Source organism: Callospermophilus lateralis, chromosome 6, assembly GCF_048772815.1.
Source record: "Callospermophilus lateralis isolate mCalLat2 chromosome 6, mCalLat2.hap1, whole genome shotgun sequence".
Lineage (NCBI taxonomy): Eukaryota > Metazoa > Chordata > Mammalia > Rodentia > Sciuridae > Callospermophilus > Callospermophilus lateralis.
In genome coordinates, this window is record NC_135310.1 from 156,973,260 (window position 1) to 156,997,623 (window position 24,364).

At 46.1% G+C, this 24,364-nt stretch overlaps 1 long non-coding RNA gene across 1 annotated transcript; it reads left to right on the top strand.

Annotated features, from left to right (window-relative positions):
- The first annotated feature begins 2,743 nt into the window (after nucleotides 1-2,743).
- On the top strand, nucleotides 2,744-21,918 carry LOC143400952 (uncharacterized). The gene is made up of 3 exons (XR_013091550.1): nucleotides 2,744-2,937; nucleotides 11,673-11,854; nucleotides 21,552-21,918. It is a non-coding gene; the product is annotated as an uncharacterized LOC143400952 (long non-coding RNA).
- The last annotated feature ends 2,446 nt before the right edge of the window (nucleotides 21,919-24,364 follow it).

Genomic DNA, 24,364 nt, shown 5'->3' on the forward strand with positions numbered 1-24,364 from the left:
GTTTCATTTATTTTGAATATTAATCCCTTATGGTATATACGATTTACAAACATTGTCTTTCATTCCTTGGGCTCCATTTTTACCCTTTGCTTGTGTTATCTGATGCACAAAGTTTTAAAAGTGTTCATGCCGTTCCATTTGTTTATTTTTGTTGTTGTTACCATGCCTTTGGTGTCTTAGCCAGAAACCACTGCCACATTCGACATCATGAAGGTTTTGCCCTCAGTTGTTACCTCTTCAGAATTTGGTAGTTTTAGGTCTGTTTTTATGTCTTTGATCCATTTTGAGTTAATTTTTTTGTATGTGCTGTTAAATGAGAGCACAACTTCATTCTTTTGCATGTGGATATCTAGTCTTCTGGCACCATTTGTTGAAAAGATTGTCCTTTCCCTATTGAAGAGTCTTGACGCCCCGTCAAGGTTCATTTGTCCATATGTTCATTTTTTTCCTACTCTCTATTCAGTTCAAAAATCATGTATATGTCTATATTTTCCCAATACCACACTAATTTGATGAGTATAGTTTTGCGTAAGTTTTGAAATCAGCAACTGTGGGACCTCTAGATTTGTTTTTCTATATCAGGGTTGTTTGGACGATTTTGTGGTTCTTTGAGATTCCATATAGATTTTAGTGTGGGCTTTTTCATTTCTGCAAAAATTGTCGTTGGGATTTTGATATGGATTGCATTGAATCTATTGATCACCTTGACCTCTTAATAAGGTTAAATTTTCCAATCCATGAATATGGGATACATTTCCATTTGTTTATGTATTTATTTTATCAATGTTTTGTAGTTTTCATTGTACCTTTTACCTCTGATCAAATCCCCAGTGTTTCTTTATGTATGCTATACTATTCTAAGTGGAATTCCACTTGTATTTCCTTTTGAAATTGTTTATTGTCCAAGACAGAAATGCAGCTGATATTTTAAAAATATTTTCAGTTGTAGATGGGCACAATACATTTACTTTATTTATTCATTTTTATGTGGGTCTGAGGATCAAATCCAGTGCCTCACATGTGGTAGGCAAGTGCTCTTCCACTGAGCTACAACCCCAGCCCTGGACTGACTTTTATTTTGACCTTATGTCTTGCTGTTTTGATGAATTCATTTATTAATGTAAAAGTTCATGTGGATGTGTATGCGTGTGTGTGTGTGTGTGTGTGTGTGTGTCTGTGTGTGTGTGTAATATTTGGGGTTTCTATATATGAGATCTTGACATCTGCAAACAAACATAATTTTCTCTCTTTTCTGTTTGGATGCCTTTTGTCCCCTTCTTGCCGCAACCTTCCAGTACCATATGGAATAAAGCGGTGAAAGCAGACATCCTTGCCTTGTTCCTTATCTTAGAGGGAAGGATTTTAATCTTTCATCATTGAGCCTGATGTTCATGGTGGGATTTTCATACATGATTTTTACTATGTGGAGATCATTCCCTTCTCTTCCTAGTTTGTGGAGTGTTTTCTTCATGGATGGTTGTGAAATTTTGTCAGGTGCCTTTTCTGCATCACTTGACATGACCACGTGTCTTTTCCCTTTATTATGCTAATTCCTCATGTGACATTAATTGGTTTTGTATGTCGAACCATCCTTGCACTCCAGGAATTATTCCACTTGGTTGTGATGTACAATCTGTTTCATATGCTGCTGAACTCCGTCTGTTAGTATTTTATCAGAACTTTGCTTCAGTGCTCTTCAGGGATATTGTCTGTGGTTTTCAGTTCTGGTAGTGTCTTGGTCTGAGTTTTTTCATTAGAGTAATACCAGCATCAAAGGATGAGTTAGGAAATATTCTCTGCTCTTCAGTTTTTTGAAGAGTTTAATAAGGATTGAAATTAGTCGTGTTTTATATATTTGGTAGAGGCCAGGTACACTGGCTTGGGAGGCTGAGGCAGGAGGATCAAAGTTCAAAGTCAGCTTCCCCAACCTAGTGAGTCCTTCAGCAACTTACCAAGACCCCATCTCAAAATAAAAAATAAAAAGGGATAGGGATGTGGCTCAGTGGTTAAGTGCCCCTGGGCTTAATCCCTGGTACCAAAAAAAAAAAAAAAAAAAGGTAGAAAGCTATGCATTTTAAAAAACAATTTAAAAGAATATATTCAAAGCAATCAGTTGAACTGAGGGAACAGTGTTGTTTAGGATGAAGAGAAGCTTGGAAATTTGTTGACTGGTTGTTTCATCTCTGACAATCCCTCACATGTGTGAGCTGGTTGTTCTTAACCCAGTCCTGATGGCTGAGTTTGGCCTCCGTGGTGTGGCCTGGCTCAGAGTCTGTTGCTGTCTCATTTTTTAAGAGGCCTGGGTGATTAGTAAGCATTTTCTCACAGCATATGACTCAGAATAAAACATAGCTCCAGATACAAAAAAAAGTTTTGCCTCACTTATTTTGCAACATTTCTAAGACTAGTTCTATACTGACTTTGAAAACATTGATGCTAATGTTAATTCAGCTATTTCATTATTAGTTTCCACTCTTTCCTTCAACAGCATTTATGGGATTCTTGGAATAGTGCAGTCCAAAATAAATACAATGCAAGCCACAGGTATAATTAAACAAAGAGAGAAATTGGTAAATCCATTTTACCAATACAATTTACTTATTTAACCTATCATATCAAAATATTTCAATATTGTATGAATCAAAGAATGAATGAGATGTTTGCTTTATTTTCCATGCTGAGTCTTGAAATCCACTGTGCATTTTGAACTTATGGTGTGTCTCAATTTGATTGACAGATTTCAAGGGCTCCAGAGCCACTGCATTTGACGGTAGGGACCCAGCATATTCAATGTTGAGGACCTAAAGTCCAGAAGAGGCCCACCTTCAACCCTGCCTAGTGGACAGGATGATCAGAGAAACTCTACAATGTCAAGTCCCTGGGGAGGAGCCAGCTGCTATGTCCAGACACCCAGAGGACGGCTCCAACGTCTGACCTGTGAGCTGGGGTTTTCTTGCAGCTGGCACAAATTGTTTTGCTACATCTCATTTCTTTGAACTAGTCCCCTGTGGGGAGGCCACTGAGCTGGAGTCTGGCATGGGTCCCAGTCTATCAAACATTGACTCTTCGCCTCGTGGGTGAGGAGTTCACATTTAATCACAGGCCTGTGAGCTGGGCTTCCAGTATCCCAGCCTCCCTGCCGTTCACTGCAGCCTGCCTATGTTCCCAAAGGCAGGAGTGCTCCCGTGGCCTGGAGAGTGCTCCCTTGGCCTGGAGTGTGTGCCCCTGGCCTGGAGAGTGCTCCCCTGGCCTGGAGAGTGTTCCCCTGGCCTGGAGTGTGTGCCCCTGGCCTGGAGAGTGTTCCCCTGGCCTGGAGAGTGCTCCCCTGGCTTGGAATGTGTGCCCCTGACCTGGAGAGTGCTTCCGTGGCCTGGAGAGTGCTCCCTGGCCTGGAGAGTGCTCCTCTGGACTGGAGAGTGCGCCTCTGGCCTGGAGAATGCTCCCCTGGCCTGGAGAGTGCTCCTCTGGACTGGAGTGTGTGCCCCTGGCCTAAGAGTGCTCCATGGCCTGGAGTGTGCTCCCTGGCCTGGAGTATGTGCCCCTGGCCTGGAGAGTGTTCCCCTGGCCTGGAGAGTGCTCCCCTGGCTTGGAATGTGTGCCCCTGACCTGGAGAGTGCTCCCTTGGCCTGGAGAGTGCTCCCTTGGCCTGGAGAGTGCTCCCTGGCCTGGAGTGTGCTCCCTGGCTTGGAATGTGTGCCCCTGGCCTGGAGAGTGTTTCCCTGGCCCGGAGAGTGCTCCCCTGGCTTGGAATGTGTGCCCCTGACCTGGAGAGTGCTCCCTTGGCCTGGAGAGTGCTCCCTTGGCCTGGAGAGTGCTTCCTGGCCTGGAGTGTGCTCCCTTGGCCTGGAATGTGTGCCCCTGGCCTGGAGAGTGCTCCCTTGGCTTGGAGTGTGCACCCCTGGCTTGGAATGTGTGCCTCTGGACTGGAGAGTGCTCCCTTGGCCTGGAGAGTGCTCCCCTGGCCTGGAGAGTGCTCCCTGGCCTGGAATGTGCGCCCCTGGCCTGGAGTGTGCGCCCCTGGCCTAAGAGTGCTCCCCACAGGTACACCACTTTGTCCCTCTGCGCAGCCAAGCAGGAGGGCTGAAATTGTGGTGCTGGAAGAAAACATTTGGGTTTTCCTCTTTCTCCAAACTTCCCCCCACTTACCTCTAGAAAGCAGCCCCAAGAGCTCTGGTTGTCATTGGAAAGTCACTGTATGGACTTTCATCCACCCTCACTGACCCCATGTTGGTCAGAGTACATGTCCATCTTCTGAGGGGGATTCGGGGACACCTGGAGTGGCCGGCATGGCCACCAGAGTCAGGCAAGTCCATGCCTCCCTCCAGGCTCCCTGCAGGGTGTGGGTGCTGCAGAGACGTTGGCCTTTCCCAGCCAGAAGGCCAAGGGAAGGGCAGTACTCCCACTCACCTCCACGGCCTGCTGCCTTCTCTGACACTGCCTAGCCACAGAGGGATGGGAGCACGGCTAAGTGGGAGGCCCTCAGGCACTTCCTCACCCCCCAGTGCCACTCCCTCCCACAGCTTCTTCTGTCCAGGTCTCTTAGCTCTCAGAGCTGCAAATTCCTTTCTACTGCTGATGTGGAAGAGGCTTGGAAACACACCCCTTTCCAGGAGATGAGCAATGTTCACAGAGGCAGGGTCAGGTGAGGTCAAGAGACTGGACCCAGAATCTTACCAAACTCTTGCAGGCAGCTCTTGGGGCCTGCCCAGCGAGGTGCACTGAAGAAAGAGGGGGCCCGGCTCTTCTCTGTGTAGGCTCCATGTTGACAGGTGGAGTCAAGGTGGGCTGGGGACTGTGCGGGAGGAACAGATAGGTCAGCCCTTCTGGAGAATTCACCAGCACAAGTTAGTATACAGTAAATCATCCTCTGATTGATGTCGCTGGCCTTCTGCAAAGCGCTGGTGCTCTGACACCAATCTCTTAGTCATTTTAAAACCTTACACTATTGATATAGATTTCTTTGGGAATTCTATAATCTTTCTATCTGGAGAAATCAGATTAAGATTATGAAAGTCCCAAGAATCTCAATTAGTACCTCAATTAAAGAGGAGGCCAAAGTAAAACTATTACTTTTCCTGGGACAGTGAAAGAGCTAGAGTAGAGCAATAGTTCTCTCTACCCCAGGGTCAGGGTCTCCTAAACCCTAACAGCGCTCTCAGTGTGGACGTTGGCTGCTGTGATTTTGATTGAAAGGCAGTGGCAAGTTAAGGAGCCAGCAGAAGGAGGTTGGAGCTGGTGAAGACCACACAGAAGGCCCTACGTTGTTTAAATGTCGCAGGTGTGTGCTTTTTACCTGCTGGAGATAATGAAGAGCCTCAATGGTACCTACCAATAAAGGCATTTTGGCATAAAAATATTTTGCACTTTGCATAGTTTATTAGGTAAACCGATAATAATTTGAGTTCCTTCGGCAGGTCAGTAACCAGACCAGGTCTGACTGTTACAAGGGGCTGGTGGTCAGGCAGCACCCTGAGACCAGCAGGGCAGCGAGGTGGTGGCTCTGGGTGTGAATTCTGATGCTATTACTAATTGGCCCTGGCTAACTGACTCAGCTTCTCATGACCTCATTTATTTTCTGTAAAAGTGGAATTTCAAATTTCTATTTATGGAGATTATACAAGATGTATAGTATTCAATCCCTAGTGATTGATAAATACCAAATTATTTTTTAAATTTTTTTTAATTTGTTCTTCATAGGTATACATGACAATAGAATGTATGAGGAAAAAACGAGTAGCAATTATTTTTTATTTCCACAAAAAATATTTCGTTGACAATATGTTTTTAATAAATAGCTGCCTTTTGCTTCTGCCAGTAGCAAAGCAATATCTTGATTGTTTAATACTTGCTTAGCTTATTGGAAACTTAGTGTGTACTTTTCCTGTGTGGCACAGCAGGAGGGTAGTGTGTGTGCACACATGCACACTTGGAGCCCAGGAACTGCCCTATGCAGACTGAGCTACCCAGACACAGCCTTCCCATAGCAGCTGAAAAGATCAAGGCTAAAAATCTGAGGTTGGTAACTGCCCTCGGTGAACTAGGAGAGTGCGGCAGTGGGGAGTACTCTGTGGGTTCTGGTTTTCTCATGGTCGAAGGTGTTGGGTGCAGGTACGGAGGTCCGAGGGAGTAGCTGAGCAGGGTGCTGGTGCTTGCTGTGGAGTGAGTAGGTTGGCCCGGGGCAGAAGCAGGAGGAAAGCTGAGGTTTGGTGAAGGAACGTCATCATGAATGTTTCCATGGCTTTAGCAGTTTAGAAGTTGGGAGTTTAAGTAAGGTTGTTGGTTGTGGGGAAAGTGGCCCACAAGCATTCAGACGTGGTTGAAGCTTAGTCACTTGGTCTTTATTTTAATCTGAAAATAGAGAGCCAGGGCTTCTGAATCACATAGCAAAGGGATCACTTCATGACTTTTGAGTCTGAGTGCTAATTATTGCACGCTGATAGGATCTGGAGCGCTCGCCATTCTGCTCACGTCTTAATTATCTGCAGATTGCTTTTCTTGGGAGAAGAAAGAATATCATGATTTTGAATTTTTAAAAAGCTATTCTTCCAAAAACTTTTATGTTCATTCACCCCCCAAACCTTGGAGTGACCTAAAACATGAAGATCTGGTGAGCAGGTGTCTTTCCCTGACCTCCATGTGCCTTTCTTTGTGTTTTATAGGTCTCGACATGCAAGGCTGGGTTTATATGATTGGAGGGTAGGATTGGCTTTTCCACTCGAGGTTTGTTCCTTTTGATTCTAAGACAAAGATAGTTAAAACTATTAGTTTCTCCCTGCCCCCTAAAAATATATGCTAAACTCGTATTTTTTAATTTCCAAAAGTTAGGTTGTTTTCCCCCATGAGAGAACCAAAAGATAATAAAAAGCCACTGCTGTGTTATCAGTAAGAATTTTGGAGTAGAGTATGTGGACAATTGAAATGATGAATTTCCCTCATATGTTACATTCAAAAACCTTTTATGCTCAGCTCTTCAAATCTCAGCAAGGGAAAGAAAAGTAAGAAGTAAGATCTGTTTCATTTTTTTTATTGGAGCATTATAATTTATACATAGTATTTGGGTTCGTTTTGACAAAATCACACATGGAAGGAATTTGATTACAGGGAGTGGGGGGTCCCCCACCCTGTCATCCCCTCCTCCTCTCTTTTCTCCCTCCTCCACTCATCTTCCTTTCACTCCTTTATTCATTTCTTTTTTAAATAAATTGTTTATTTATTCTAATTTGTTGTGCAGAATGTGATTCAGGTCATATTACACGTACGGAGCACGACTCTTCAAGTCACTGATTGTAAACAGGTATTCAAAAACATACCATTCGTGTCTTCATACATGTCGAACTCATTCCACCATCATCCCTACCCCCTTACCCCCTCCTTTCCCTATTCATTTATTTTTGATTGGCACCTTCTACATTTACCCAAAGGTGGGACCCCCTTTGGCCCTTGTATATGTATATGGCAGGATTCGGATACATTCATCCCGTATCCCCCCTCCCTCCCTCTGTTCCCCTTCTACTCACTGATCTTCCCTATCTTTATGATATAGCGTCCCCTCCCCCACTGCCTTCTTTCCCTTATTTTGCTCTAACTTCCACCTATGAGGGAAAACATTCAGTCCTTCACTGAGTCTGGCTTATTTCACTCAGCATGATTTTCTCCATTTCTGTTCATTTACCAGTAAATGCCATTATTTCATTCTTCTTTATGGCTGAGTCAAACTCCATTGTGTGTATACCACATTTTCTTGATCTATTCCGGACATCTGGGTTGATTCCATAATGTGGCTCTTGTGGATTTTGCTGCTATAAACACTGACATGCCTGTATCGCTGTAGTATGCTGATTTTAGATCTTTTGGATCAATGCCAAGGGGAGGGATAACTGGGTCATGGGGTGGTTCCACCCCCTAGTTTTGTGAGGAAGAGAGATATTAAGTAGACACACATGGGTTAGGGCACTTGGCATCAGGAACTCTGGATTGGGATCCAGCCTCTTCCATTATGACTTGAGTGTGGGGAAATTTTTATAACTGCTTCTCTTTTCATCATTTGTCAAATGCTGAGACATTCTTGTTCCCTGGTGGTTTTTCTAGGGGAGGTAGCTGCATGTCACAATCTGTAATCTGTTCAGCTTGCTTCCTGGGTGAACTTGCTTCTGCACCTGGTGGAAGAAGCATGTAGAACTGTGGTCTAAGTGAATATTCACACCATTCTCCTCTAAGATATCAAGAGCAAACTACAAACCAACAATCTTCATTTTCTGATCTCCATCCACTGGAATTGTCCCAAGATCCAAAAATTGCTAATGGTAGAGCTAAAAAATAATAAAAGCAAAATCCATATTGATATCCTTCTTGCTCAATTTTCTCCAGTTGTGGTGGTGAGTTGGGAAATATTAACTTTGACCTGGAAAGCTAAACAAGGAGAGTGCTTCTGTTGTTGTTGTTTTAAAACTCCTTTCTGGGAATTCTGTATTACCAGTGTTGGTCTGGGTAGATTGTGGGAGCTGGGAATTTCTTTCTCCATGATACCGACTTCTCATAATGACACACTGGGAAATGAATTTGGAAATCTGGAAAGGAAACAGTGGCTATTTCCTCTAACCTGAGGAGCGTGGGACTTTTGCAGAAGCCCTTCTCCAAGTGTCTGCTCTGCTTGCTGTACCTGGAACTTAGACAAAGCAGCTCCCTCTCCCATTAGCCTTATTTTCTGGTAGCAGGAGTGACTCTTCACTAATGGTACTGCCTGACCTATTTCCTTTCCTTGACATTCTCTTCACTGAAGGGTGAGTGGCTTATCTCATTGCCCTTGCAGCTGATTTGCGTCCAGCAGTGCTGGGAAGTCGGTCTGTCTTGGTGTGCCCCTCAGTGTCCCCATGTCCCCATGGCTGCCCTGCCTGTCACTCCAGGACAGCAGCCAGTGCCCTCATGAGGCTTTGCTCCTGCTCAGCCCTGAGCAACGACTTTGCACTACAAGGATCCTGGATGAAGTCTGGAAAAAAGTTACTAACATCCAACCAAAGAAATGGAGGAACAAGTAGACTGAGAAAAATATGGTAGGCATGGTATAAAAATTCATTCCAGTGCCATAATAAAAAACTTGTCAGAAGTCAAGTTTGGAAGTCTAGTCTTGGTTTTGCTGCCCAGTAGGATCTTGAGTATGGTGCGGTTTCTGGGTGTCTATGGACTTCACATCCTTATTTACGGAATAAGATGTGGCCTTGCTCAGCATGAAGGCTTCTCTCAGCCTTGCTATTCTGTGTCCTTAAGTCCAATAATCTGTCAATAGTTTAGTTTTTTTTTTATTATGGATTATCCTATTTGTATCTTTTATTGCCCCCAAAATATCACATGTTATTCAGGCCAGTTATTTCCCTTAACATGGTCCACACACAAAGTGCACAGTCTGCCCCACCCAGCGGAGGAGACGGGTCAAGCCAGAGTCCTGGAAAGGCCTGGAAGGAAATGAGGCAAAAGGCTCAGCATCGTATCTTTTACTAGGTCTTCGGAAAGGAGACTCTGTACAAATTAAAAAAAAAAAAAAAAAAAAAAAAAAAAAAAAAACACGTAAGATGAGTTCAAGACTAGATGTTGATTTTGGAATTGCTTCTTTTGGAAACTTCAAAAATGGAAGCAGAATGTATTTAGGTATTCTCTAAAGACAGGAGAATTTTAATTGCCCTTCTAACGGCTGTCTCTCAAAGTTAGCAAGTTCGTGGATCTCTTGATGGTTTGTGGATGCTTTTCAGAAGAAGTGTAGCTGCTTATGAAGTCCGACAACATTTTGTTGGAAGGTAGAAGTCTAACTTTACTGTATGAAGGCCTGTTCCTCAGAGGACGAGCAGCAAGCCAGACTGTCCTTATTCTTGATTTAAAATACACTTACTTGTGGACTTGTCATGGACTCCTCGTCGTGGACCACATGTGGAGCCATTGAAGGTGTGAACTTTGCGTTGGTGTGAAACAACTGAATAAAAGCTGTTTATAACTTTGCATGCCTTATAACATAAGTACCCAGAATCAGTCATTTTTTTATTAGTTTATATGTAACATCGTATGCAAGCTTTCCTTTTTACAGTTTCTCTGACCTGGATTCTTAGCCAGGCATCCATATTTCCTGACGGTGTTTTGTGTTGTCCTTTTACATACCAAATTGGAGTAAATCAGAGTTCTTACATTTGGCACTTGTCCAGGAATAACAGTAATGCTACACTGTGTCATAACCAGGGCTCCTCCCCCAGCTTTTTTTTTTTTTTTTTTTTGGTACTGAGGATTGAACCCAGGGGTGAGCTATACCCGTAGCCCTCTTTATTTATTTATTTTTTATTTTGAGACAGGGTCTTGCTAAAAAATTCCCCAGGCTGACTTTGAACTTGAGATCCTCCAGCCTCAGACTTCTGCGTTGATGGGATCACAGGCCTGTGCCAATAGTTTAGTAATCCAAGTACATTTTAAAGCTGTTTCTACTTTCCACCTCTGTATAGAGATGACTCTTTTAAACGAGTGCTTCGTGTAGGGGGACAAGGCCTTGTTTCTGTGCGTATTGTATCTCATCTTACCCTCATTACTTTCTCTGGGCTGAAACAGTTCAATTCTCTAGAGCACCTCTACACCTCTCTAGAAGCAGAGCCACCCACAAAGACGTGTGTCCGTGAATGCAGCAGGTTCCCCGTGAATGTGAATATGGTTTTTGTTCACTGTATCTAAGAGGATAAGGAGTACTAGGCATTTTTTTAAGACTCAAATCGTCAATGTCAGTCCAATCATATTTTTCTTCTTTTTGTGCATTGAGTGGACTGCACAAAAGCTGACCTTGGATCTTCATGATATAGGAAAGTGAATTTTTTGAGGGGAAGTGACTAGATACAGTGAAAATCAGCATAAATGTGATATAACCTCAGGATTTGGGGAGGTTGGAGTGACTCGTTGGCAAAGCTTAGATGAATGCTGTATTTGCACCTGGAAGTCAGATCAGCACCCAGCCAGGAAGCCTAGGGAGAGGGAAGAGGGTGTCAGAAGTGCTTCTGAGTTTTACGTCTGTAACTGCTCCCCTTTGACAAGCAGACTCAATGGCTCCGTGCACCTACAGCCTAAAACGCAGCGCCTCCGGGTCTCCCTGGTGGGGCCCACTCTGCTCTCTGCCGGTGGCGTCTGCAGCTCTCCTCTCTGAGATTCTGAAAGTTGGAAACTCAGGGTTCCAGTCTCAGTTCCTCCTTCATAGGCAGCACCAACTTCATCAGATCACATGACCTTTCTGACCCTTCATCTCCTAAAGGGTAAAAAATGCAAAAAAACGATTGACTTTTTATTCACCTGTGATACCGTGTGAGTCTTCTCTAGGGACTTGCATGTAGAGCTACTCTGTGGACACTCTGTAGGGCTCATTTGGAGGTGCAGTATGTAACCATGGGCTATTGGGAGCTGAAATAATTGTAACCTTTCCTTGTGTCCTTGTGAGGTGCTGAATTCTTCTTTTCCTGTCGTCTAATATCAAAACCTTTCGGCCACAAGCAAAGATAATTTGAATAATAGATTTGGGGTAAAAGGGCTCCATATAAATCCTTTTGAAATTTTGTCCATCCTTTAATTTTTTTATATTGCTTAGTTATGGAGAGGGGAGAGAACATAAAATCTGATTTTTATTAGATGACTTATGTATGCTCAATATTTTACTCTAGGAGGATATAAAATTCCCTGTTCTCAGATGCCGCATGCAAGCTGTCTCCAGAGTGAAAAATGAACAGCATCTTACACCTCTACTTGCCTTTGAGCGCCAGGACCCAGCCTAGGGAAGAGGGCAGCATCCGACTCTTCAGAGCTGACCGGACACGGGTACTGCTTTCCACCGTCTGTCTCCTAGGTACAGTTTTGTGGTCAACACCTGCTCTTCCTTGGCCTCCTCCTCCTAATGCAGCGGGTTTTCTTGGTTTAAAAACGAAACAGAGAACTTTTCCATCAACCGTGTTTGAATTATTTTTCCCCCCCAAAACAAAAATAATTCTGCTTTCTTTGATTATTATTATTTTTTTCTTTCAAAAGGGAGAGGAAGCTGGGCTGGGAATGTGGCTCGCTGATAGTGGGTTTGCCTAGCATGCCCAGGGCCCTGGCTTCAGTACCCAGCACTGAAGAGGGAAAAGGGGTGGGGAAAGGAATTTAAAGATACCATGGAGTATCTGTGTACTGGGCTCTCCCTTACGTATTAGTTCATCTACCTTTTATCAAAGGCATTAATGATGGTGAAGATGCTTGTGACAATAACTGTTCTGACTGGACAGAGTATCAGGTAACCTGGCCCAAAACATGCTAATAAGCATCCATAGTAGGCTCCTTAATTATTATCATGCATGTGGCTCAAAAAGTGTTTTGTGTGTGTGCCAGCATGTGGGACACAGTGAAACCACCGGGGTTTTGGTGAAGGACAGTTGTGATTTCTCACCCTTCAATGATTTCATGTCCTATAGGAACACATTCAGGAACCGACTTAGAGATGGTTCAGTGTGATGTTTTAGTTTTCGGATGGTGCAGAAGCCATGTGCATTCAGTAGAAAGTACAGCTCAAGATACTGAATTTCGATCTGGTCCCGGGTTGGCAATATGCAGTGTGATACCCTGGTGACGCTGCACGGTGGCAGCCAGCTCTGCTCCAGGTCATCCTGAGGAGACGGCCCGGCAGCTCGTGGATTAGGGTGTGGCAGAGCTGTGGTGTTCCGTAGGTGAGGTATTCTGAATGTTTTCCACTTCGGATACTTTTATTTTACAGTGGATTTACTGGGACATTACCCCCTCGTCAGCCAAGGAGCATCTGTATTCTAGGATCCAATTCTTATATTGCTTTCTGTGCCCAATGCAGCCGTGACATCATGGCAGAGGTGTGCCCCTGAGGAGCATTTTCTCATCTTTAGGAATGTTTTTTGAAAATAACTGAAAAGTCAAGGCCATATGAAGATGGCCCCACAGCAAAACCCTGGCCATTATGGGATGCCTAGGTCCCGCACACCTCTGTGCTCCTCACAGAGCGCCAGCTGCTCTCCCCTTGACCCCGCGTGACACGACTGTGCAGTAGGTGCCATTACTTTGCTGCAGCATGGGAGGACTCAGTTGTCAGCGTCCCAGGGTGAGCGTGGTCGGGTGCAGACTGCCTGGCTCCTCAGCATTCTGCAGCCCGATGAGCTCATGGTGTGTGGCTCCCTGAGAACTTTGACTTTGGCCTCAGTTGACTTAGGAAATATTTCTCTGTGTGTGTATTTATTTCCAAGCTTATATTTTTTTTATTAATTATAAGTAGTGGACATTTTTTTTTGGACAGTGGTTGTAAATTATATAACTTAAGGCAGAGGGAGAGGCTGGGGGAGGATTTTAGTCATTTGGAACCATTAGGAGAAGCTCCCTGGACAGCCTTCCAGGAACCCAGAATTTCAGCCGGGCACAGTGGATGCTGAGAATGTGGGAGATTTTGTGTCTCTGTACACAGGGGGCCCGGGTCATCTTGGTCTTCGGCCTGAACCACACTCATGGTGAGAAGCAAATCTTGGGAGAGACGAACAGAACTTTACGTACAGAGGACTGGTGTTTCAGGGCTGTGACTTGAAAAGTCCACTCCTCATGATAATTTACAGAAGGCTGCTTACCTTTTCTGTTTGGGGCTTTATTTTCCTTTAGAGTTGAAAATATTCTGTCTTTACAGTCCTTTTAAGTGGATGGTAGAAGGCAGGAAATATGCAAATGAGACTCTTCAGTCTAGCCTTCTTGGCGTCTTGGGTAGCTTTGATGCTCCTGTGCCCATTCACTGGTTCAGCAGGTGTACTGGGCACCTGCTCTATTCCAGACCCTCCCCCATCCTTGGGGATAAAAGACGACAAGAGTCTGAATCTGTCCTCAAGGCATTTGGCTTTGGTGGCAGGAATTCCTCTTCCCAGTAAGTCCCCAGACAGTGTAAAGAGAGTTCCATTAGCAGAAGGAACGTTCCACAGACACACGAAGGAGGAGGCAGTAATCACGGTGAATATGAGCGGATATGTGAGCTAAATCTTTCAAAGGATACGTAGTAGGGCAGGAAGATGGGGGTGAGGAGGGAAGGCCCGGGAGATGGCGAGCCCAGGGTAGGGAAAGGGCTGGAATCCTCACCATTATTATCTCACAGCCAGGAAAACGGAACTCTGGTGGCTTGATCGGACTCCAAAAGAGATGCCACTGTGCCCAGGTCCTTCTACCCATGGCTGGGCCACTCTGATTGCTGGGTCAAATTGGGGGGTGATTCTGCCCCTCCTCACTCCCCTCCTCTTCCTGCTGCCTCTCTCTGGCCCTTTCTGGTTGGCCTGGGGGACATCTTCCCTAGCAGCCTTGCATGCTGCAGAGGGAGAAGGAGAACGAAGCCACCTGCCTTGACCCAGGGAGGCCAGGTTTTCTGCCATGTGTCTCCAGGGTCTTCTCAGGGTTTCTTAGGGTTTTTCTGTGACTGCATTTGAATCTGGCTCTTTGGTCACTACCCAAGAGCCTACGTCACTGCTTCTCCCTGCTTCATTGAGACTTGACCTTGATTAAACATGACTCTACAGTGTGGGGACTTCCTCAGCTGAGCACCTGAAATTTGCTAATTTGGGGTTTTTACGGGGACGGCAAAATGCTCACGTTTTAATAATGTAGGATTCCTGGGGACATCATGAAGCTGCTGACATGATGCTGAGTGGTTTGTGCTTATAAGAAACTTCGCAGATGGCTAAGATACGTGTGAAGGGTGTTTTATAAGGTTGACTTAGTGTTTCTGCAGTGGAAGAAAGTCCGGCAGACTTGTCCAGGATCATGAGGGAGATGAGTGATGTTCCTGTGGTAAATCACTAATACCACAAATGACATGGACTGTTCTTGATAAATACCAGCAAGTGAAGTTTACTTATATTCTCCAAGAAGATGCATGGGAATGTGGTGTGTACCATGTTCATTTAGGAAAAAAAAAATTTTAAATGAAGAAAATTTCCCTGATGCTAGTTATTATAGTTAAGCAACTTAATTCTGAACCCTAACTTTTCTTAGTAAACTGGGCAGCTAACGCAGCAAGAAGCCATTAAATAAATCACTAAGGACCCAGTTGGACCCACCGTTCATGGAGATCTGATTTGAGGAGATGGGGGAAGATTTGGAGATACTAAGATCAACTTCACGTTCAATCCAGCGGTAGAGAAAGTGTGTTGTTCTTGGCGTGTGAAAGGAGCCTGTCTTTTGTTATGAGGTTCATTCTTTGATTCGAATCTTTATAATTTCTCAATAAACCTAATAACCAAGGAGCGCAGCACAGTGCGTGAATGTAGCTTCGTGAGTCCCGAGGGCCTGAGGGACCTGGTATTGTAAAGAGCAGGTGCGGGGCTGAGGGTATGGCTTGGGGAGTCTGCTGTCTCCCCTTGTTCTCTTTGGTCTATCCAGGCCCCCTGCCTTCCCTAACCCCCTTGGGTCCAACGAGGGCACCTTCAGGATGGGCACCTTCAGGAGTTGTGTTGTGTTCAGGATGAGAGTCTGGCCAACCCGACTCTCTGGGGAGGATTCTGCAGGGACCTGCACACTCTCCTGGTGCCCTGCGTGCAGCGTTGCTGACCCTTCCTCCTGCCCTCTGGGTTTGACGGGGGCAGGACTTTGGTTTTTAATACGTTCCAATGGGTAGAAGTCTCTTGGCTGGTAGAAGTTCTCCTGATTGACCTGGTTATAAAGCAGATGATCCCAACCCTCTGCCCCTAACGTTTCTCCCTCCTCCCAGCAGACATGAATCACCTGCTGTCACCTCCCACATGCTGGTGAGAAATTCTGCCAGTGGTGGTTACAGCGGCAGCTTTGGGGTAGATCTGGGAAGTGGGCAGAGTTGTGGCAACACTGGGCCCTCATTTTCCTTTTAAATCACCCAGGGACAGTTTCATACACGAAGTTTCCCAATCCATCCTCTGTTTTCTACCCACCTAAAAGGGAACATTTAGCTGAAAAGCAGCAGGTTCACACTCTCTTTGGGTATTTTCTCCTCCTCTGAGGGCACCCCCCGCCTGTCTCCAGTCTATCCTCCGTGCTCCCAGGCCACCGTCCCTGAATGAACCCTTTGGCATCCTGTGTCTGCTCTGTCCAGGGGAAATCTGCCCGGGACAACAGCTGGAGGACGGTCTGCAGCCTGGGTAGACTTCAGGGCAGGACACACGCTGTCTCTCCGGGGCTGGAGGTCCCAGCCTGCACGCGCTCCCCTCGTTGCCTTCCCAGGAGCTGCAAGTGTGACTGCCAGGAGGACTCCAGGAAAGCCGGGGAGCTGGCATGGCAGCCCTTCCCACAGGGGCCACACAGGGAGCCCAGAGGCAGCCAGGAGGGTGGGCGGGGGAGGGCAACCAGGTGGGAACCACAGCAGGGCGAGGGCGGCAGGCGGGGCATCCTGGGCAAGATGAGGACTCCACCTGAGCTCACACTGAGTTCCCTCATAGCCCTGTAAATGTCGGGGTGACTCCCTGAGCTCTGGGTGAGGGCAGTGAGCACATCAAAGGACTGCTAATTAATCTCCAGGTGTGCTGGGGTTAAGTCCCAACTCCCTCCTCTCCACCCCTCAGGTGAGTTTCTTTTATTTGAAGCCAATTTAGCTTTTACACAGAGTCTTTTTACCTGCAGTCAGTTTACTTGACATAGAGTCTCGGATTTCAGGGTGGGGTGGGGAGGGTGTGCTTTTGTGTGTGTCTCCATAAGAAGGGGTGAAGGGGTTTTTCTTCTTTATAAACATAAAATTCATGTTGGAGTCTTTGGGTCCACATGTTTGAAGGCATCCTTCTAGGTGAATTAAATCACACTCTGGGGAAAAAATTTTTTTTCTTGGACATTTGAACAATTAAATCCCTGGTTGGAGCCTGGGCAGAGTTTGGCACTACAGTAGGATTCACAGGGCTCCCACTGTGGTTCTGTGTTAGTGTTCAACTTCTGCTCCTTGGGCCCCTTTTCATTGATGTCAAATGCTATTACTCTCTGGAGAGAAGGTATTTTAATGATAGGAAGATGTCAATTCGAATCCTCTTCTGCTTGACAATAAAAGCCATATAGGATATTGAAATGTGGGGGGTGGACTTCTGACTAAGTCTCTGGAGCATTTCTCAACCTCCGCACGGCTGACATTTTGGGGTGGATAATTCCTGCTGGGGAGGGGTGCTGTCCTGTGCTTGGTAGCATGTGTGGCAGCACCCTTGGTCTCTGCCCCTAGAAGCCCATCTCCAGCTGTGGCAACCAAAAGTAGTATCATGGAGAACCCCATGGCCCCCAGCTGGGGACCACTGCTGGAGGGAGGGATTTCACTAGGCAGAAGTAAACAGTGAGAGCTGCTGTTTTTGTTGCAGTTCATTATCTATGCATTTCCAAAGAAGGTGAATCTCAAGGAGACGGACCGCCTTGTGGAACTGCCATTTTGCTACCAGTTTTCTACTCACTTATTGACTGGAATTTGGTTTTGATTAAGGGGATGATTGCAACTCAGTCCTTGATACTGCTGATGTTGCCTCAAGAGCTCCCAGGTGTGTCTATAACAGGCAGAACTTTCTGGGCAGGGGACTCAGATCACAGGCTGCTTTCCCAGGGCTGGTCTGGGGAAGTGTCAGGGGAACAAGATTCAAAAGAGACTCACATTAAACCTTTAATAATGAAGTGCATGAGTTGAGTGGAAAGCACACTGTGATTCAGCATCTGTATGAATGGCAGGTCAGATGCATGACTTAAGTACAAGTTTCACTGACTTCACAGTGCTCCAGTGTGAAGGTGTCACATGTTCCTGTGGGAGACTGCTGTCCCCCCCCACCCCAGTCCCCACCAGTCTACCTGCACCGCTGTAGTGGAATGCGAGCTGCCAGACACGCAGTCATGTCACCACTGTGACTTCACGTTAATGTCCCCTTGTCTCTGTCTCACGGTCCCTTTTGCTCTCTATTCTCCTCACACAGGCGTGTGTGCGTGCCAGGCACCTCCTGGCTTTCTCTCCCTCGGCCGGCTTCCCCCCCTCCTGCCCTTGCCTTCTCCCCTTCTCCTCTGGCTGTGGGCCCTGTCAGGTGGCCCGGCTGGCATCGTCTTACCTGTGTTGAACTGGGCTACCCAGGGATCTCCATTTGTTATGCCTCGGGCACTCTCTTTAATACTGTCTCTCTGAGGGATAGTTAATGATCTTTGCAGCAAATGAAGGTGAACTGTAGCCACATTATTGTTATAGTACAGCAGCTCCGTGAACAGATTGGGCTGAGCTCTGAACAGCTGGGGCTGGCAGAGTGAGTCTTGACTCCTCTCGGAAAAGTTCCCAGAACTGCCAAATCATCAGACTTGAAGGGGACAGAGAAAGGTGATGGGCACAGAGGTTCCTGCAGGTGCCCTGGCTTTTGTGATCTGCATTTTGGAAATGTTTATTAGTTTGTGGATCTGGCCCAGCTTGGACTGATGGAGCTGAGGAGCCGCTGTCACTGCTGTGGCCTCGACGGCTTAGCGGCTGCGAGTGTGTTTACCGTTCACTTGCAGGTGCCAAACATGAGATCCCAAAGATGCTTTGGTTTTTCAAATGTGTGGCTCTCGTGGATGCACTGAAACTGTTATTTTAAGGAGAAAATATTTTAAGGAAAAACTTCATTTGTGAAGTTATATAACTCTAATATAGGTTTAATGATGGTCCCCCTGGCATCCAGGTGGATACAATGAATGGGAAGCAGGCAGAAGAGGGCAGATATCATAAGCCAGTGGCCTGGAGACCCCAGTCCATTCTACAGATATGTGGTGTGTGCCTATTTGAGGAGGGGGTATGTGCATGTGCATGCAAATATTTGTGTTTAAATGACTTCCTGCCAGTATCTTTCTATCTGTCTGTCTATCTATCTATCTATCTATCTATCTATCTATCTATCTATGGTACCAGGCAGCCAACCCAGGGGTGCTTAACCACTGAGGCACATCCCTAGCCCTTTTTATTTTTTGAGACAGGGTCTTGCTAAGTTGCTTAGGCCTCGATAAATTGCTGAGGCTGGCTGTGAACTTGCTATCCTCCTGCTTCAGCCTCTGGAGGGATGATAGGCGAGGCCATTGTGCCCAGAAGTATTTAAACTCTTTTTTATATAAAAATGTGGATGGTTTTCCCCAAGAGGCCAGCATATCTGGCTTCACCAGGAGTGTGGTCTCCCACAGTCATTGCCAGCCAAGCTGGAGTAGGAGGCTGGTGTGGTCATTCCACATCCTCCCAGTTCTTCACCAAGCTGGCCTCTGCAGGAGGAGTCCAGTTGGCCTTGGGGTTGGGAAGAACCGGGTTCAGCTCTTAGCTTTAACAGCAAAGCTCCCCAGACCCGTTACTTCCGAGGCTCGCCTTTTGCATGAGCGAGATGGGCATATGTTCCTTCACCTCCCGTGGTCACTGGAGAGCACATGACCCGAGATGGCAAGTTTGATGTTTCTAAAACACTACATACACACCCAGGGGATCGCTACACACATCCAGCGTTATAATTTTTAGTCACCATGTGTCACAGGTGAATCGATACCAACCCTTTAGTGTCACATCGACCGTGTTATAAAATTTGACAAGCATTTCCATTGCTCAGGACAATGGGGAGGACTCGGAAGTCGACCTTCCATATTTCTGGTTTTGTCTTGCAATGTAAACTCTATGGTGCTCTCAGGGAATTATCTGCAGAAACTGACATCTTCAGGGTGGCGGAGCTGAACTGGGAAAAATCTTATCCGTTAGTCCATTTAAGTAGCCTCATAGTTTTCTTTTTACTAAAAGTGTAATTTTGGACCTAAGCTCCTGGCGTTTCTTTTCCCTCTTGCCCACCCTCCACTCTTCCAGCTCCACAGTGACCCTGTCACCTGAAGATGTTCAGAGTCCTAAAAGGAGGCAGAATTGAGAGCACAACACAAACACATTTTCTTAAAGTCAGGAGTTAGGGTTAGTTTTTGTAAGGCTCGCATGGTGGCGTTGGGCGTGTTATTAGCTCTGTGCACACGGATCTTTTCAAATTTCCAAAGATTTTTTTCTCTATTATTACATTCAATTGGCAACTTCTCTCTCTCTCTAATGAGCTTTGACATCTCTCAGAAGTTTCCAGCACACAGTGGGTGCCACACCAGGTGCGGATAGGAGCTTCCTGGTTATTATGTACATGGTTAATAAATGCAGGGGTTTCCGCCTATTTTTCTACTTCCTGCAAAAGATGGGTTTCCTTTAGATGTGGATATTTCGCTGAAGTATGTGCTCTTGTTGCAGAATGGTAGCAGATAGCAGTGCAGTGTTTTCTCCCATTCTGACGGTGACTGGGAAACTCTGGTGTTCCAATGAAATGCTTTTTGGAAAAAAGCAAGAAAATTATGAAGGAGGAAATATCAACGTGAGGCCCCAGAATGGAAAATGGGGAGGAGAAAATGATGTTTTTAGACCCCTACATTTTCAGGTTTTAGCAATAGAAGTGCAGGCCTACCTGGGGAGCCTAAGGTGGGGTCCACTCCCAGACCTGGCTCCTGGGCTCGCTCAGATGCCTTTCTATTCACGGTGCCATCTGGCCCTGCTCGCCAGCCCATGGACGTGAGTAGTGAGGGGGAGAATACAGGGGAAAGGGCGGGGACGGAGAAAGAAGACCTGCTATGCTTTATACACCTTTTGTCCAAATCACCAAAGTACTGTGGGCCATGTCGAAATCTAAGGGAATACCCAGGGTGACCCTTGAGGCCGGCGGAAATGTAACTGGGCAGAAATGGCAATTTCACCCGGGGCTGAACAAGGTCATTGCGGATTTGGTGATCTTCTCTAAAAAGTCCCTGAGAAGGTCCACGGAGGCGTTCACAAGACCAGTGCTCACGGCGCTCCAGTGGGCGAAGTTTCTGCCAGTTGTGTACTTTGCAAGTTCACTTTTCTAGAAGATAAATATTTTCTGCTTGATAGTCCCTTCATCAGTTTTTCCTTTTTTTTTTTTTTTCCTTTTTCATTCTAAAATTGTGGTTACTGCCCCCAAAACTCACAGTAGAGAAGCAAGAAAGAGTGATAGTTGAGCCAGGAGTGGGGCCTGGAGGCCAGAGGGGGCTGTGCAGATCACTGGTCTGGGAGCCTGCATGGCAGATGGGTTTCCTAGGGGCTTCCTGGGGGCGTCCCAAAGACCTGACATAGGGGATTTGCCCTTGCTGATGTCAGAAGGTGGAAAGCCACACGGGGCTATGCTAAAACAGGCCAGAGCCCTCCTAGACTTTACAGAGAGCGGTGGCCTATGCTGAAACAGCCCCCTTTCCATCCTCCCACCCCGGGTCAGAATGATTTTATGATCATCATTATAGTTTGGACAAGGAGCAAATTTGCTTAGTCAAGAAAAATGAAAAGCCTCTATGAAAACGGAAGCCTGAAGGTGGTGAGATCAGTGGCCCAGGGTGCAGCGGTGCCGTGTGTGTGTGTGTGTGTGTGTGTGTGTGTGTGTGTGCGCGCGCGCGCGCGCGCGCCTCCCTCCCTCCCTCTCTCTCACGGGTTATTTCAAAGCAAAAGAGACAGCTGCTTCCTTTGCTTGCTGGTTTCCTGGTTGCTAAAGCTTCTTGTTTTGTTTTATTTTAAGGCCCCTCTCCGTCCGGTGGAGGGTGCGCAGAGCCTGCTGGCAGCCGTGCGCCCTCGGAGACTGGCGCTCTTGACACCAGTGGAAGCGCGGGGCACCTCAAACCGCTCTGAGCACAACCCACTTCCCTTGGCCCGCCACGAGCTTGGAGCAGTTACCCAGCCCTCCAACGCCACCCAGGAAACCCGCAGCCCAGTCACACCGTTGGAGCAGGTGTGCAGCGACTTCTCCCAGCGCATGTGACCCGGAGGGACCTGCACGTCTCGCCCACAGGCGGCAGTTAGCTCCCTGTGCCCACGGGTGCAGGGCCCCTCAGAGCCTGCTGTGCCTGGGGACAGAGCCAGGAGCTCCTGGGCTCCCAGCAGCCCTACCTGCCCTCCCCGCCCCCTCACCTGCTAAGTGGCTTGGAGAAGAATCTGGAAGAACCAATGTCTTTTTCCTTTCTGTTGTCCTTTGCCACGAGAACATCTCTTGGATTACTCCTTTAATATAGTAAACATAAAGATGCCAACATTAGCTGCTTTACCAAGACCCAGGGGAGAAAGGCAAGGTCTAAAAGCTGTGCATACATGTCAAATGTAAGTGCACATGGACATGTGTACACAGGCATGCATGTATGCATATGTATAGGCTGGTGTGCACAGCCATATGGGTTCACAGATATGCATGTGCAGCACAAGTCGCACACCAATTTAAAGCAAAACCCACGTGAGCCCTGATGCAATGAGAGAGTATATGAACGTTTAAGACAGTTTCAAGAGTTGGCTGATAAGGTGAAGGTGCTCCTCAGAAAAACAAGGAAAGGCGAACCATGCACAGGTGTATCTATTTTAAAACAGAATCCATTGGATATAATGGAACTTTAGGAAATTTCCATGTAAGTTTTGAGTTATCTTAATTAAAAAAAAAAAAAAAGATGAAAACTGTTAGCTAGGATTTCAGACCTCTCCCCTTGTACCTTTTACAAAGTTCTTAGTCCCTCAAAGTACTAGCACCTGCTCTTGGGTACATAACTTCGAGCTGAGGCTTCAAAGTGTTATATTTATTACTTAAATATAAGTAGGTAAGTTACTTCTTAGAAAAATGTAAAGACTCACTTTTTAACTATTAAACTAAGAGGAAGAGTGATTACAGAATCCAATATCACTATGTGTATAAGAGAAAACATACTATTTGGGAGAAATATTTTACATGCTACCTGGAACTTATTTCACAGTGTGCAAAATCAAAAGCAACAAAATATGCTTCCCCTAAGTTCCAGCAACTCAACTTCAGGGCAGATGTTTCCCAAGACTGTGGTCAAACATGTAAAGATTTTAATTGTAAGAATATCACAAAGTTCCCCATTTCTGACATACTTTGTTTCAATGTGTGAACAACAATAGGGCAGTCAAATATATTTTAGAAGTAACATACAATAAAACACCCTCCTGTGCTGAGGCATGAAACAGTGAGGTAGATTTTCTGTGATCTTGTTTCTAAAAGAACCCAACACAATGTGTGGCTCACGTTCGTGTACGTACACACAGCCAGTGTTGTTCTTGCTGAGTGGTTTGTCTTTATCTTGCCTGATTGTTCTTAATAATTTCCTAATATTAATATGTATAACTGCATATTAAATATTGAAGAATGCCATAAGAGTATATTCATAAGCATTTAGAAATATTTGTGAATACCAGGAAGAGAAGGAGCTTAAGAGCTTGCTTCTGTTGCCTTTCTTTCTTTCTTTCTTTCGAGGTAACTGCTTATCAGATGTCAAAGATGATTGATTGATTGAGCATATATTTGTGTGCCACTGTGTGCCAGGCACTGTTCAGTGCTGCTAGGTGTTTTTGGAGGCGTGGCGGGGGGTGTGCCAGGGGTTGACCTCAGGGGCACTGAGGTCACACTGAGCCACATCCCCAGCCCTTTTTTGTATTTTATTTAGAGCCAGGGTCTCACTGAGTTGCTTAGTGTCTTATTTTTTGCTGAGGCTGGCTTTGAACTTGGGATCCTCCTGCCTCAGCCTGCTGAGCCACTGGGATTACAGGCGTGTGCACCACCACACCAGGCTGCTGTGTGCTCTTCACGTAGCATATCACTGAATGAGTTCAGCATCCAGGTAACTGGACAGCAAAGTTAATAGCACCAGGAGGGAAATACCGTGATAGCAGCATGTAAAAAGGAGCATTCGGCTCTAGTTTGCTCCATAGTCATACATGTGTGTCTTATCTGCTCTCTGCGGTCCCACATGGTGGAACCTTCTCTATCATGTTGACAACTTCATTTGTCTGGAAAGCCAGAAGAAAATATGGAAGTCGTTGGGAAGACTTGACACTCTTAATGAAAACTCTGAAGAACACTTAAGAGCTTATCCGGGAGGACCCCTCCTTATCCTGTGGGCTTTCAGCTTTGAAACCCACTCTCAGGTGACTCTTCAGCAGGTGCTCTCCAGAGAGAGAGAGCGGGCAGGATCTGAAGATGGGAGCTTAGTGCGGCGAGGTCAGTGCCCACCCAACTGGACGTTGGGTCTGCAGAGGGTATTAATAGGCGGCTTGGACTCGGGAGGCAGCAGGACTCGGGCTCACGAGGACGTGGTCACCTGATAACTCTGAATGAGTCTCTGAGCTCCAGAATTGCACCCAAAGGATGCCCTTCTTCTGTCCAGCCCCCCTGTCCCCAGATTGATCTTGGAAGTGAGCCCTCCAAGTGACCTCTCAGCACTCCAGCCTCTCTCACTGGTATGAGATTGGAAATTTTAAAATTCCAGCCACAAGCACTCAGGGCTACAGAATGAAGAGATTTTTTTTTTTTTTTTTCATGAGTTCAGTTATAAA